General features: G+C 45.3%; 1 long non-coding RNA gene and 1 other non-coding gene across 2 annotated transcripts in view; one reads left to right on the top strand and one right to left on the bottom strand.

The window, feature by feature from the left end:
* The window catches only part of LOC127003812 (uncharacterized), a 270,989-nt gene extending 263,620 nt beyond the window's left edge, over positions 1-7,369 (top strand). The window contains exon 7 of the long non-coding RNA XR_007757412.1: positions 7,304-7,369. This is a non-coding gene — a long non-coding RNA (uncharacterized LOC127003812). The remainder of the gene's footprint in view (positions 1-7,303) is intronic.
* Positions 1,468-1,540, bottom strand: Trnar-acg (transfer RNA arginine (anticodon ACG)). The gene has a single exon. It is a non-coding gene; the product is annotated as a tRNA-Arg (tRNA).
* Positions 7,370-14,299: the final 6,930 nt, after the last annotated feature.

Genomic DNA, 14,299 nt, shown 5'->3' with positions numbered 1-14,299 from the left:
AGCTGTTGCTGTAGTTGTGGTGGTGGTAGTAGTAGTAGTAGTAGTAGTAGTAGTAGTAATAGTAATTGGTCTTTCTATGTTGATATTGTTTTTCGTTTTCGTTTTTGTTATTGCTGTAGAAATAATTGTAGTTTTAGTTGTTGTTGCACCTACTTCTGCCGTTATTGTTGTTATTGCTTTTATCCACTAATGTTGTAGTGGGTAATGTTGGTGATGGTTGTAGTTATAAATTTCCTTTCTTTATGGTGATGTTTAGGTTGTGGCTGTGAGATAAAAGCAGTCTTGACACCAGTTAAACATAATACCTTAAATAGAGCACGGAAACGAAGGTCATAATTAGTTTGCTGGTTAATAAGAGTGTGTGAGACAGTAATAAGTACTTCAGGTGTGCAATAAAACAAGGTGAAGATTAAAGCCTTGTATGTAAAGCCTTAAAACCACTGGTGAGGAGACAGACCATCAATTGTTGTGTAATGAAGTGTAAATACGACTTAACCCGGTAGCTGCGGGGGTCATGTTTCTTAGGTTAGGTTAGGTTAGGTTAGGTTAGGTTAGGTTAGGTTAGGTTAGGTTAGGTTAGGTAAAAGCCCCTCTCAGCAAAATAATGAGAAAGAATCATCACTCACGCAAACCATTTCATAATATATATCAACGCATTTGTGATCAGTTTATGCATCATCTATATTGGGAGGTTTATATCATGGCAGAAATTTGGCCCATCGCTGGTACACGGTAAAGCCACAAATTTGGCCCGTCGCTGCTATCGGGTTAAAGATTCAAATGGAGGCTAGACAGAGTTATGGATGAGGATGACATAAGGTGAATAGGTCCTCAGCTGCCGTGTGTAGGCCTCTGTAGCTGCCATGTAAGAGCTGGCTGGCCTCTTGAAGCCTCCCTGTATCCTTGTGTATCCTTGTCAACTCCCCCGCCCCGCCGCCCGCCCGCCAGCCTGAGCCGTGGCCGCGTGATCCCTTTCCACCCCAGCGTTGAGGTCCCCGCCGCAGCCCCGCCCCTCCCCTGCCCCGCCTGCAGGAGAATGTTCACAGCCTCTGCAGACCGTGTTTTTCGCTCCATTATCGATTTTTGTTGTTGTTGTTTTTGTTGTTATTTTCCAGCAATGCCGTGCGTGCTCATTTTTATCGTCTATTATTTATATATTATACTCCTGGCTCTTTGCGTTGTGATTTTCTGATCTCGCAGTTTTTTCATACTCAAAACTCACGTATCTGAATATAAAGTCTATTTAGGTATGCATTAAGCAATTAGGTGTCTAAGAGGCCATTCGGCTAATACAAGACTACAGGAAACCAGACGCCTACACATGGCAGCTCTTGGGATGGGTTATTCATCTTATTCCCCTCACTTTCATAAATAAATCTGACTTCCACTTAAAGCTTTCAATTGTCTTTGCCTTAACTACCTATCTGCTCAGTGTGTTCCACTCATCAAACACAAAAAAAAGGTTATCGACCTCGCCAGGATTCGAACCTGGAATCTTCTGATCCGTAGTCAGACGCGTTATCCGTTGCGCCACGAGGCCGTTGGTTTGATCCTCTTAACATTCTTGAATCTTCTTGACCTTCCTTTGGAGCTCTCGATTTACAGCATCCACCTGCCTGCTATGACTGCTACATATACCTAGCACCTGTAGTGAATCAGCACCTGCCTTACTTCTTCCAACCGATATTGATCTAACTTAAGGAGCTATTACCGGGCAAATCTTCCGTGGATCTTCAGTCAAACCACGATTTCCGCTGGCTTGATTCTCATATTTCCGTGGTTTTCTGACGTGTCCACGATCTTCCTAAGCTACGGTAGATTTCACCAAAGGACTACGGTATTAGTCACCATCATCATCAGCAGCAGCAATAACAAGAAACAAATGAGAACCACGCTAGCGGAAATCGTGGTTTGACTGAAGATCCACGGAAGATTTGCCCAGTGTAATAGCCCCTTTATACCATTGCTTCGTGCTCAAACCTGATTTTCATGTTGGCACTTTATAATACATCCATATCAGTGTTGTTGTTGTGTGTGTGTGTGTGTGTGTGTGTGTGTGTGTGTGTGTGTGTGTGTGTGTGTGTTCCAATTACTACCTTCCTAGCGTTACCAGCATTCAGGTTAACAAGTGTAAAAAATAAATAACAAACTAATAAATCTCACTGATACACTTCCACCCTCCAACACACTCACCTGGAGGAAGCTCAGGTGAGCGTGAGACAATCAAGGCAGCCCTCACCTGTGCTTGTATCAGCCGCAGCGTCACGCCGTAAGTAACGATATCACGCGCCTACATCGGCCCACATATAGCGTTCCGTAACTCGGCCCAGGCTGTTTAGTAGTCGGGTATCCATCACCGGAATTGGCTGCCCGGGCACACCACTGGGTCCTTTGATTGGCTAAGCGCGTCTCCGCCGATCTATCACGGTGATGGAGAGATCTAATCCGTGGCCGACGCCGAGAGATCGTGAATGTAGTTGTTGGTGATAAGTTGTTATTGTGTGTAAGGAAGAGTGAGGGGCTGGAAGGAGGGACTGAGGAAGGGAGGGAGGAGAGGAAGGGGGTAGATGGAGAAAGGCGATATAGAGAAGGTATATGGAGACAGGTGGAGGGTTATGCGAGGAGGAGAGAGAGAAATGTGATATACAGACTGGTCCAACACACACACACACACACACACACACACACACACACACACACACACACACACACACACACACACACACACGAAATGCGAGCTGCTGTGGGCGTCTCAAGATCGGAAAAAACGTCAGTAAGATGAAAGGCGCCGCGTGGAGGCGTGGCATAAAGAAGCCAAATTGAACTCTTGCATCACGGCGAAGGTCACTGCAACACACACACACACACACACATACACACACACACACACACGCACCACATAACATCCCTTAATAGCCAACACACGCTTTCAATATAAGTAAATCGTATTACTGATAACAAATGAGAAAATAAAACCTGGTCTAGTATTACATAACGCGTGTGTGGAAGATAAAGACGGACGAGTTTCTGAGGTAATTGTAACTTGTACGGAGGAGAACAGCGGTGTGAGAGAGAGAGGACAGCTGGTGAAGAAAGTATGTAGCGTTTCAGGTTTCATTTGGGAGAGTTTTCGATAGCCAAGTTTTGTTTCGACAGACTTGACTTCGCCTCGTCACGTCAAGAACACTGGAATATTTGGTACCAGCGTGGACCATGTTTCTTAATGGTCCCTCCAAGCGAGAAAAATTAGGAAAAATCACCCCTCACCCAAACCATTTCATAATATATATCAAAGCATTTGTGATCAGATTATGTATCATCTATTTTTTGGGGGTTTATATCATGGCACAAATTTGGCCCGTCGCTGGTACACGGTAAAGCCACAAATTTGGCCCGTCGCTGGTACACGGTAAAGCCACAAATTTGGCCCGTCGCTGGTACACGGTAAAGCCACAAATTTGGCCCGTCGCTGCTACACGGTAAAGCCACAAATTTGGCCCGTCGCTGCTACACGGTAAAGCCACAAATTTGGCCCGTCGCTGCTACACGGTAAAGCCACAAATTTGGCCCGTCGCTGCTATCGGGTTAAGTTTGCTTCGAAATACTGAATGTCAACAATACATGTATAACCTTGTGTGTATGTTTGTGGGGGGGGGGGGGGAGTGTTCTTTATTTTAATTTCCATTAACTTACTTTCTTTTAATTTCTCTTTCCTATTCATTCCTTATCTATCATTTAATTCCTTCACCTTTTCTTTCTTTACCTTTCCTCCTCTTTTTTCTTCCCCCACCTTGCCTTTCCCTACTTTACCATAACTTTCATTTTTTCACTCTCTGTTCCTCTACTTTCCTTCCATTTTAGTTTTCTTCCTTTCCTGTTCCTGCACTTTACCTTACCTTTCCTTTTCTTTATTTCCATTTCCTTATCTTTCCCCTCCATTTATTTCCCTTCCTCTCCTCTTCTTCCTCCTAGGGCATAAGGTCTCCTCCATCTGTCTGCATGATTTCTGTCTGTCATGCACACTTCTTTTTTCCCTCTTTCCCTCCTGGTCACTTCCGGCCTCAGCGGTGTGAATGGGGCTCCCACGAACGTCATGGAATCGTCGCTCATGAAGACGAGTGCAACGTGACCGCCTGCTCGTTAATCTTGTGTCTGTCTGGCGGTCGTTCGTTCTCTTCCACTCCTTCGGCAAACGTTGGTGGTGGGTGGTGCAAAGAATCCCTTCATCATCGTCGTCATCATCATCATCAGTAGTTGTGGTAATCGTAGTCATCATTGAAATATCCGAGATCCTTTAGAGCTTTTTTTAATAGAGCGTTGCAGTTTTTTTCCGTTTGTGGTTGTTAAATATTGTTTCTGAGTAAATTCTGTGAAATAATAAGGTTTTTCGATATTTCTAACTTTATTGGAGTATTTTATAAGGTTTTCCTATTGTTTGTTTTCCTCTCTTTTCCTTAACTTGTCTCTCCGTTTCTTCATCTCCTTTCTTTTTCCTGTTTTTTTTTCCTTTTCCTTTTCTTTTTCATTCTTTTTTTCTCTTCCTCTTATTTCTCCTTTTTCCTTTCCTTTCCGTTTATTTCTTCTTTTTCTTTACCTTTCCTATTCTTTCATTTCCTCTCCTTCCTTTTATATTTCTCTCTATCACTCTTTTCCTACAATTCCTCTCTAATATATCCTTTTCCTATTCTTTTCCTTCCTTTTCCTAACCAGTCCTCTCCGTTCCTTACCTTTTTCCTCCTCATTTTCCTTTCTCCATTTTCCTTTCCTAATATTTCCTCTCCTTTACTTTACCTTTCCTTTTCTCTCCTCTTTTTTTCATTACCTTTATTTTTTTCCTTTCCTCTCCTTTTCATTTCTATTCTTCTCTTTTATCTCACTCTCTTCCCTCAAGTCACAAGTTCACCTCTCATTTCCTCTCTAATATTTTCACTTACTTATTTCCTCTCGTTTTCCTTATTTATTTCCATTTATTCCTCTCTTTTTCTTACCTTTCCTTTATTTTACTTTTCTCTCCTTTTCGTTTCTCTTCTTTCCTCTCACACTGTTCCCTCAAGTCACAAGTTCACCTCTCGTATCCTCTCTAATATTTCCTTTTACTTATTTACTCTCGTTTTCCTATTTTTCCGTTTATTCTTCTCTTTTTCTTACCTTTCCTTTATTTCACTTTTCTCTCCTTTCCGTTTCTTCTCTTTTCTTCGCTCACCTCTCTTACAGCCTCCTAATATGTCTCCTCGGATCATCACTCTTCCCTCCACTGCCTCATAAACTTCTATCTTTCCATAATAAATCCATTAAACCTTCTCACCTTTTCCTCGCCCACTACCTGTAATTATCATATCGTTTGTCTTCGCGCCGCGGGTCAGGCTATTCTACCTCTCTGGACCTTTTTAGAGAGGAGTGTTTTTTTCTTTTTCTTTAGCTTCCTGTAGGTGCATTTATTTTCATTTATCTACTTTTATTTCTCAACTACCTCTTTTTTTATTTCTGCCCTTTCCTTTTTCCTTTTTTTTAATTCCTTTTATTTTATTTCCTTTTCTCTATCATTTGAGTATCCTTATGTTTTCTATATTTTTCTTTCCTTCCCTGTATTTTCATTTCATTTTTCTCTCCTTTCCATTCCTTGCCTTTCCCTTCTTTACCTTTCTTTTCCTTTTCTTTCCTCTCCGATTCCTGTTCCTATTTCCTTTCCTTTCCCTTCCCTTCCTTTCCCTTCCCTTCCCACAGATGTTGCGCCGACTAAACGAAACTTTCCAACTTTCCCTTCCCTTCCCTTCCTTCGTTCCATTTCTTCCTTTCCTCTTTTTTTCCTTTTCTTCCCTACTTTTCCTCCTCCTTCTCCTCCTCCACGGGATAATGGTTCCTCGTGAGTCCCTGGCTGATGGATGGTCCTGGTGGTAACACGGAGGACGACTTGGCGTGGCGTGGAGTCGTGGAGAGGCGCTAGAACGTATCTCTAATAACGCCGCCCGTCGAGAGTCACCCCCCAACCCCCCAACCCCCTCTCTCCCTCTCCTCTCTTGATAACTCATTCCAGCTCTCACTCCCTATCTTCGAGGGCGTAACAACGGGTAGCCGAGCCGGTGAGAAAGTGAGAGTGAGAGAGAGAGGGAGAGGGAGGGGGTGAGAGATAGAGATAGGGAGGGCGCCGCGAGGAAACAATGGGTAATCGAAGGCGGGAGTGATAAAGGATGATGGGTAGCGTGTGGGAGATGGCGGCGGCCGATAATAGGCGGAGGGGCAGCGAGGTGGCAGCCGGCCGCTACTATTGCTGCAGCGGGTGGTCCGGCCGAGGCGCGAAGCCCATGACACGGTGTATAAATCTTGCTGTATTACTCATTATCCTCCCTCCCTGTCCCTCGCTCTCTCTCCCTCCCTCTCTCTTTCTCTCTCCTCTGGTGTGTATGGGGGGTTAGGGGGGGGGGTCCGTCCGTGTCATCTGTTTTGTCTAAATGTATGTATGTCCCTTTCCTTTCCTTTTATTTCCCTTCCTTTCCTCCTCCTTGCTTTTCCTTTCTTTGCTGTTTTTTTTCCCTTTTTCCTCTCTCCGTTTTCTCTCCTTCCCCTTTATTTAACTTCCTTTGCTCCTTTCTTCCTTTCAACACACACACACACACACACACACACACACACACACACACAAATACTGCACGTCATATCCTCCTCTTCACCTCCTCCTCTTCTTCCACCCTCACCTTCCCTTCCTCTCCACACCTTCCTCCATCTCCCTCCCACTCCCTCCCTCCCCCCACTTCTCCCCCCACCGGAATGAAGACATTAGGCGGGGGAGGGGTGGTCTGGGCACAGCGGGGGATCTGGTAATTGCCTACATCCCCCTTCCTCTCTCCCTCACCCCCCTCATCTCCTCCTCCTCCTCCTCCTCCTCCCTCGCTCGCTCATCTATATCCCTCCCTCCTCCATCCCTCTTCCTTCCCAATACCTGCCTTCCTTTTTTTTTGTGCTGTCACCAAACCCGTGAAATGTTTTGTTTGTTTGTTTGTTTGTTTGTTTGTTTTATGCTTTGTAGTTACCGCTTTGTTTCGCATTTGACACTTTTGTTTGTTTCTATTTTTTTCTTTTTTTTTTGGATTCACATGGTTTCACTCTCTTGACTATTGGAATACTACTGTTGTTACTTTCTACTACTACTACTACTACTACTACTACTACTACTTCTAGGGAGATAAATATAACCATCCCCTTCCGTCTCGTAACATATTTACAAGGTAGGGAAAAAGAAACCATCCCTCCCCTGCCCCTACCCTCCCATACCCTGACCTTACCTATATATCTTTCTCTCACACAGGCCCACGCTCTCACGGCCACGGCGCAGAGGGAGGCGGTGAAGGAGGCGATGAAGAAGGGAGTGAAGGTGAGTAGCGATGTTTTTTTTGTCCTGCTGGGGGAAGGAAGGGTGGCACACACACACACACACACACACACACACACACACACACACACACACACACACACACACACACACACACACACAGGCTCTAATTCACCGTAAAATGCCCACCTCGTTACCGGCGTTAGGGCATTAAAGTTATCGCTCTCATATCTATTATACACCACCAACAGACGGCCAATCACGGGAGGCAATAGTGTGAGGCTGTCGCTGCTGGTAGGGGTGTTGCAGGTGAGGGGGAGGGGGGGTAGCGGGGGCGTATTCATACCTGGATATACCTGGCGTAGTAGCTGTAATAATCACCTGTAATTACCTGAGTCACCGCTTCACTATTACCCTCTCCCCGGCTAGTGCTCTTTGTGCTGGCCCGTTCATCCATCATGTTACATTCTCTCTCTCTCTCTCTCTCTCTCTCTCTCTCTCTCTCTCTCTCTCTCTCTCTCTCTCTCTCTCTCTCTCTCTCTCTCTCTCTCTCTCTCTCTCTCTCTCTCTCTCTCTCTCTCTCTCTCGTGCAGCGTTGGCAAATTATCGTATTAACCACATATCGTATCTATCATTTTTATGCCTCAAACTCTCGTTCCTACACAAGTAACGTGAGAAAATCAAAGTTAGCGCTCTGTTGAATATTGATGTTTTTCGTTCTCTGTTGTTATAGTTATCGGTCAGCAACTACGAAAACGATGAGTACGATAATCTGGTAACGCTGCTCTCGTGTTCCCTCTATTCTCCTCCCTTTCAGCGACTTTTCATTGTCTCATAGCGGGGCGCACGACAACCACAGCGAGACGGGACACCAAGACGCGGCGGACACACTCTATTAAAGGCAAAGGAGGAGGAATAAGAGAAAAGAATCTAATGAGTAACGGAGCGCGAGAGAGAAAAAGAACCCAGAGTAACAGCCTCCAGACATCTTCATTACGACTCGGTGATGGTGACTCGCCCAGAATCCCGCGTTGTCCGCACCGCCGGGAGTTAAATGAGAGTCTTAGTAGTGATGCTCCTCCCGTGTCGCCCCTCATTGATCCTCCCCAGCCCCCGCCGCCGCCTGCCTCTCATAACCCGCCTTAAGTACGCCACCTACGGGCCTTGGACGCTGCGGGAGGGTGAGGGGCGAGGGACCGAGGGAGCCGCAGAGGTTCGGGCGAGCGCTCCTCCTCCGCTCCTGATGACAAATTTACACATCAGGAGCCCTGCAAGACACCCGGCGGAAGATTTTATCATGTAAATTATCAGCGGTGAGGAGAGAGAGACAATGGAGCGGTAAAGGTGACGGCAGGTGCTTGGTGAGGCGGAGGTGGTGGTGGTGGTGAGTGGAGGTAAGAGATATTAATCGCATTTGTACTCCTTAATGAAATGAATTAATAGTGGGTCATAAAGCAGTCTGGAGAATATGTATGAATGTGTGCTGTCATGAATATGAATCGCCGTGCTACAGCGTGATATAAAAACATAAGAACATAGAGAAAATGCAAGAGGCCGAGTGAGGCGGGGCTGAGGGCGGAGATGCAGAGGAGGGCGAGGATGCGGGGCTGAGGGCTAGGATGCGGAGGAGGGCGAGGATGCGGAGGAGGGCGAGGATGCGGAGGAGGGCGAGGATGCGGGGCTGAGGGCTAGGATGCGGAGGAGGGCGAGGATGCGGGGCTGAGGGCTAGGATGCGGGGCTGAGGGCTAAGATGCGGAGGAGGGCGAGGATGCGGAGGAGGGCGAGGATGGAGACAGGGATGCAGTGTTGAGTAGACTGTAAAGAAGATAATAAAGACAGTGACTAAAGTATTTGAGTTAGAACCGCGAATATAAAGACATAGATGAAGAATAGAGGAATATAAGAGTAGTGATTGTTAGGGCGATGACGAAAGTTTGGTTAAGAAGCGTCCAGGTAAAGGCGAGGATGGATAGTAGAGAAGTAGGTAGACGAAGGGTTGTTAATTAAGAAGCGTCCAGGTAAAGGCGAGGATGGAGGGCAGAGAAGTAGACGAAGGATTGTTAAGACAGAGAAGAAAGTCCTTGGGTAACAAACGTGAAGAGGAAGACAAGGATGAAAAGTAGATGAATAGAGAAAAGAAGATTGCCAGAACAGAGACGAAATTGTTTGTGGTAAGCTGCGCGCGCGTATATTGTAATAGCTTATGTAGAGTTGACTACTCTGCTTGAAGGCGAAAGAATGCGTTCATATCTAGCGAGAATAAGCTTGCTATATATATTTTTTCTTGTTTACATGCATTCATATCTAGCGAGAATAAGCTTGCTATATATATTTTTTCTTGTATACATGCATTCATATCTAGCGAGAATAAGCTTGCTATATATATTTTTTCTTGTATACATGCATTCATATCTAGCGAGAATAAGCTTGCTATATATATTTTTTCTTGTATACATGCTTTCATATCTAGCGAGAATAAGCTTGCTATATATATTTTTTCTTGTATGCATTTAGATTCGCCACCTCAATAAGAGCCGAGATTTTCCTTTAGCTTATTCACATAACTTATGCCGAAAAAAAAATAATGACAGATAGATAGATATACAGACAGACAAACACAGACCGAATACAAATAGAGCGTACAGACAGACACATATACAGTTGGACAGATAGATGGTCTAGTTTTTGCCTCACGTTTCTTTCATAAGGAGGAAGTACTTAACATTTCTTGTCATCATAAAACAAAATGCAGGTGCGAGGCGGCGACAATCAAAGGATAAGATCAGCAGACCAGATTTACTTTAAGAATCTTGAGATGAATCGTTTCCCGCTGGTCTCAGAGTTGCACCTCGAGGGAGAGCGAGGCTGAATCATCGGCATACTTTGATTAATTAGCTTGACCTGAGATTAGACCTGAGTGAGATTCTGTCGGGCGGAACATGAAAGGCTGAAAGGTGTGAGGAGCCTGCTTCTGTCTGGTGCAGGGGTGGGGGGATCATGGTTGGAGGGAGTGGTCTGGAGGTGGTGGAGGGGAGAGGATGGTTGTTGGGCGAGCAAAGGCTGAAAGGTGTGAACAGCCTGCTTCTGTCTGGTGCAGGGGTGCGGGGGATCATGGCTGGAGGGAGTGGTCTGGAGGGGGTGGAGGGGGTGGAGGGGAGGGGATGGTTGTGAGGCGAACAGAGGCGAGGTGAGTGTGTGGTTTGTTGTTGGTGTTGTTCATATTTTTGTTGGTTGCACACACACACACACACACACACACACACACACACACACACACACACACACTCACACTTACTCTCTTTCTCTGTCCATCTATATTTACTTCTCTTCTCTTCTCGTATCTTTTCTTCTCTTCCGTTTTCTCTCAAGGAAAGGCAACTGCACCATCAAGGACAGATCGAGCGGTGACTATAGCAATGAATAAATAATAAACACGAAGAGCTGCTTTGAAACATAAAACAAAAATAAAAGAAGAACAGTAAATGAGTTATATGTATACTTAAAAACGTGTTGCATATATTGATCATTCAGTTGAGTACAGAAAAGGAAAAAAAATATGAAGAAACAGAAAATATAGTTATAAATTAGCGATGAAATGAAAGCAGATGAAAAGTTAACTATATAAAAAAACTAATAAACAAAAAAATATATATAACCGAAAAAAAGAAAGATTAGAATGAGTCGGAGGAAAGAGATGAAGAAGAGGAGGAGGGCGGAAAAGAAGAGGGAGGGGAGGAGGCACACAAGGAGGAGGAGGAAGACAAAGGGGCGCAACAGCTGAAGACAAAAGGAATCTGAAACGAAGAAGGAAAGTCGTGTGGAGTCGTTGCGTAAATAGTTATGGCGCGTCTGTAATGAGGAAGGGCGGCGCGGGTGGCTAATTGTGGCGCCCCTGCTGTTTGTGTGTGTGTGTGTGTGTGTGAAAAAGTCATACACACACACACACACACACACACACACACACACACACACACAGTGGCCAGTCCTCCCGTCAATACCTTGGATTAATTAAGGTAGCTCTCCAAATTTCGTGTCTCCTTCCCGCCCACACCCCGCTGAGGAGGTGATGGAGGGAGGGAGGGAGAGAGAGAGAGAGGGAGGGAGGGGGGGGGGGAGAGTGATGACCGCGATGAGTGAGTGGGCGAGGCAGCGAGGGGGAGCAGAAGGGAGGAGAGGAGAGGAGAGGAGAGGAGGAGAGAGAGAGAGAGAGGAGAGAGAGAGAGAGAGAGAGAGAGAGAGAGAGAGAGAGAGAGAGAGAGAGAGAGAGAGAGAGAGAGAGAGAGAGAGAGAGAGAGGAGAGGAGAGGAGAGAAGAGAAGAGAAGAGAACAGAAGAGAACAGAACAGAAGAGAACAGAACAGAAGAACATTAGAACATAAGAAGAGAATAGTAGAGGAAGGAAAAGAGAAGAGAAGAGAAGAGAAGAGGAGAGGTTGAGGAAAATATTGAAAAATGAAAGGAGACTGAAATACGAACAGACGGGAGGAGTGACAGACAGACAGACAGACAAAGACAAACGGACAGACAGGCAGATAAACAGACGGACAGATGGGCAGATAGACAAAAAAAAAGATAATGAGCCTCTCTCAGGTGACCTCCTCTCGCTGACCTGAGAACACGTGTCCGCTCACCTGACCCCTGACCTCACCTGACCGCCACACCTGACTGACTGCCGGCCCTCCTCTCAGGTGATACTACCTGGATTATGTCTAATTAGGAGCTTAACGCCCATTCAGTCCCGGCTACCTGTCTGTCACTCGTATCTCAGTTTCTACGTCTGTTTGTTCGACTACTACTACTACTACTACTACTACTACTACTACTGCTACTACTACTACTACTACTACTACTGCTACTACTACTACTACTACTACTACTACTGCTACTACGTTTCTTCTTTTACTTATGCTTTCTTTATTATAGGAAAAATATGTCAAAGTAAAAATAAGAACATAAGAAAAATTAGTAATGTAGATGACTTTTTTTTCTCTCCCTTTTCATTTAATTTGTCTATCGTTTTTACCATCCTCCTCTTCCTCCTTCACCTCTTCCTTCTTCACCTCCTCATTCTCCACCTCAACATCATCATCATCATCATCACCACATCTCACTAACGATAATCTTCCTTCTCCATCTCCTCCACCTCACCCCTTCCCCAGCATCTCTATTCTTTATCCTCGTTAACTACCGCCCCTTCTAATCGCCTTACCCCGCCCTCCCCTATCCCCGCCCCTCCCCAGACACCTCTGCGCCCCGCCCCGCCCCGCCGCACCCCCTAACACAACACACACCTGTAATTAAGAGATCACCCCGCCGAGGATTTCCTGCCCACCTACCTGCGTCGCCTCCTCCTCCAAGGTGTGGCAGGATTACCGTCTCCCGGGAGTGTGTGGTGGTGGTGGTGGGCATTTCCTCCGGTCGTTTTGGTCTTAGCTTAATGCTCTTTGTGGCCTGGGTTGGTTTTCCGGTAAAGTGGCTGTGGCGTTTTGTCTTTTTTTCTTGTTTTATTTACTTTTTTGGAGTTATTTTTTAGAAAGGGTTGTGTTTCATTTCAGGGTGCTGGTGGTGTTTCTCGCTTGCTTGTTTGTTTGTTTGCTTGGGTGTGAAGTGCTTCCTTTTGTTGCTTTTTTCTTTTATCATTTGCTTGCGTTTTTTTTTTTTTTTGGGGGGGGGGGGTACGGATGTTTTTTTTTCCTTGTTTCTGGTGGAAGGTGGATAGCGAGAAGCGTAAAGACAAGACAGGTATTATCACAAAAGTACTCAAAAAGGAAAACAATACTTGTCTGCTTTTTCAGTTGAGGAGCAAGACAACGGTAGCGATTGTCCGTCATAAAGCCATATCGCGTGAAGTGAGTGCTCGTAGCAGTAGTAGTAGTAGTAGTAATAGTAACAGTAGTAGTAGTAGTAGTAGTAGTAATAGTAATTGTAATAGTAGTAGTAGTAGTAGTAGTAGTAGTAGTAGTAGTAGTAGTAGTAGTAGTGGCAAGGGTGGCGGCGGCAGTATTTTTTATTTAAACAACCATCTAATTTTGGATGTGTTGTGCATACAGTACCCATTCATTAATATGGTAATTAATTCATTCATTCAGTTGGGAGCACTTTAAAAAAGCGCGCACATACATTCACACACACACACACACACACACACACTCAAGGTGGTAGTGGGGGTGGGGGCTGGCTGGGGGTGGTGGTGGTAGGGGTGGGGGCGGGCTGGGGGTGGTTGTGGTAGGGGTGGGGGCGGGCTGGGGGTGGTTGTGGTGGTGGTGGTGGTGGTGGTGACATCCTCCCCAGGGCGGCGGGTATTTAGCGTCGCCGCCGCCGGAGCCGCGGATTTGCATACAGAATTTTCGGCTTAAAAGGTAAAGCCGTTGCAGATGTGAAGGTGTGAGTGAGGGGCTTTGGGGAGCGGCGGGCGGTGGGGCGGGAGGCATGGGTGGGAGCAGGAGGCGTGGGAGGTCAGGTGAGGCAGGTAAAGGAGGAAAGGGGTTGAGTTTCACGAAATTCTGTGGTTTTAGAAACAGACGAGGAGGATTTGTTACAGGTGTGAAAATATTTTTGTAGGGAAATATAAGGTGTAAAAATATCAGTTGTTGTCAGGACTTCAAGATATCGACAAATAAGAAAATAATGAAAAAAAGTCTTTGATGGTATTTTGTCAGTGTAACCCGTGTGTTTAAGAAGTTATCGTAGGTTAGTAAATGTAGTGCAGAGTAGCTGTAAAACTTCAAAAGGCTTTACTGACCTTAGTGAGAAATAGGCGGTCATGAAACTGCAAACTTTAAATAAATACTAGCACCACATAAGCATTGGCTCACTCATTCCGAAAAGTTATTTAGGCGAAGAAAGGAAAGGAGGTAAAAAAAAAAAATTACTCAGTGTTCACGAATTTTGCTGAGAACAATCCACGATTTTCCATGAACACTTTTTTCGAGGAATGCATTTTTTTTCTATCATAGACTTTGGGGAAAATTT

This window comes from Eriocheir sinensis, chromosome 26 (assembly GCF_024679095.1).
Source record: "Eriocheir sinensis breed Jianghai 21 chromosome 26, ASM2467909v1, whole genome shotgun sequence".
NCBI lineage: Eukaryota > Metazoa > Arthropoda > Malacostraca > Decapoda > Varunidae > Eriocheir > Eriocheir sinensis.
The sequence above is the reverse complement of the archived record's forward strand: the minus strand, read 5'-3'. Positions and strand labels throughout refer to the sequence as shown.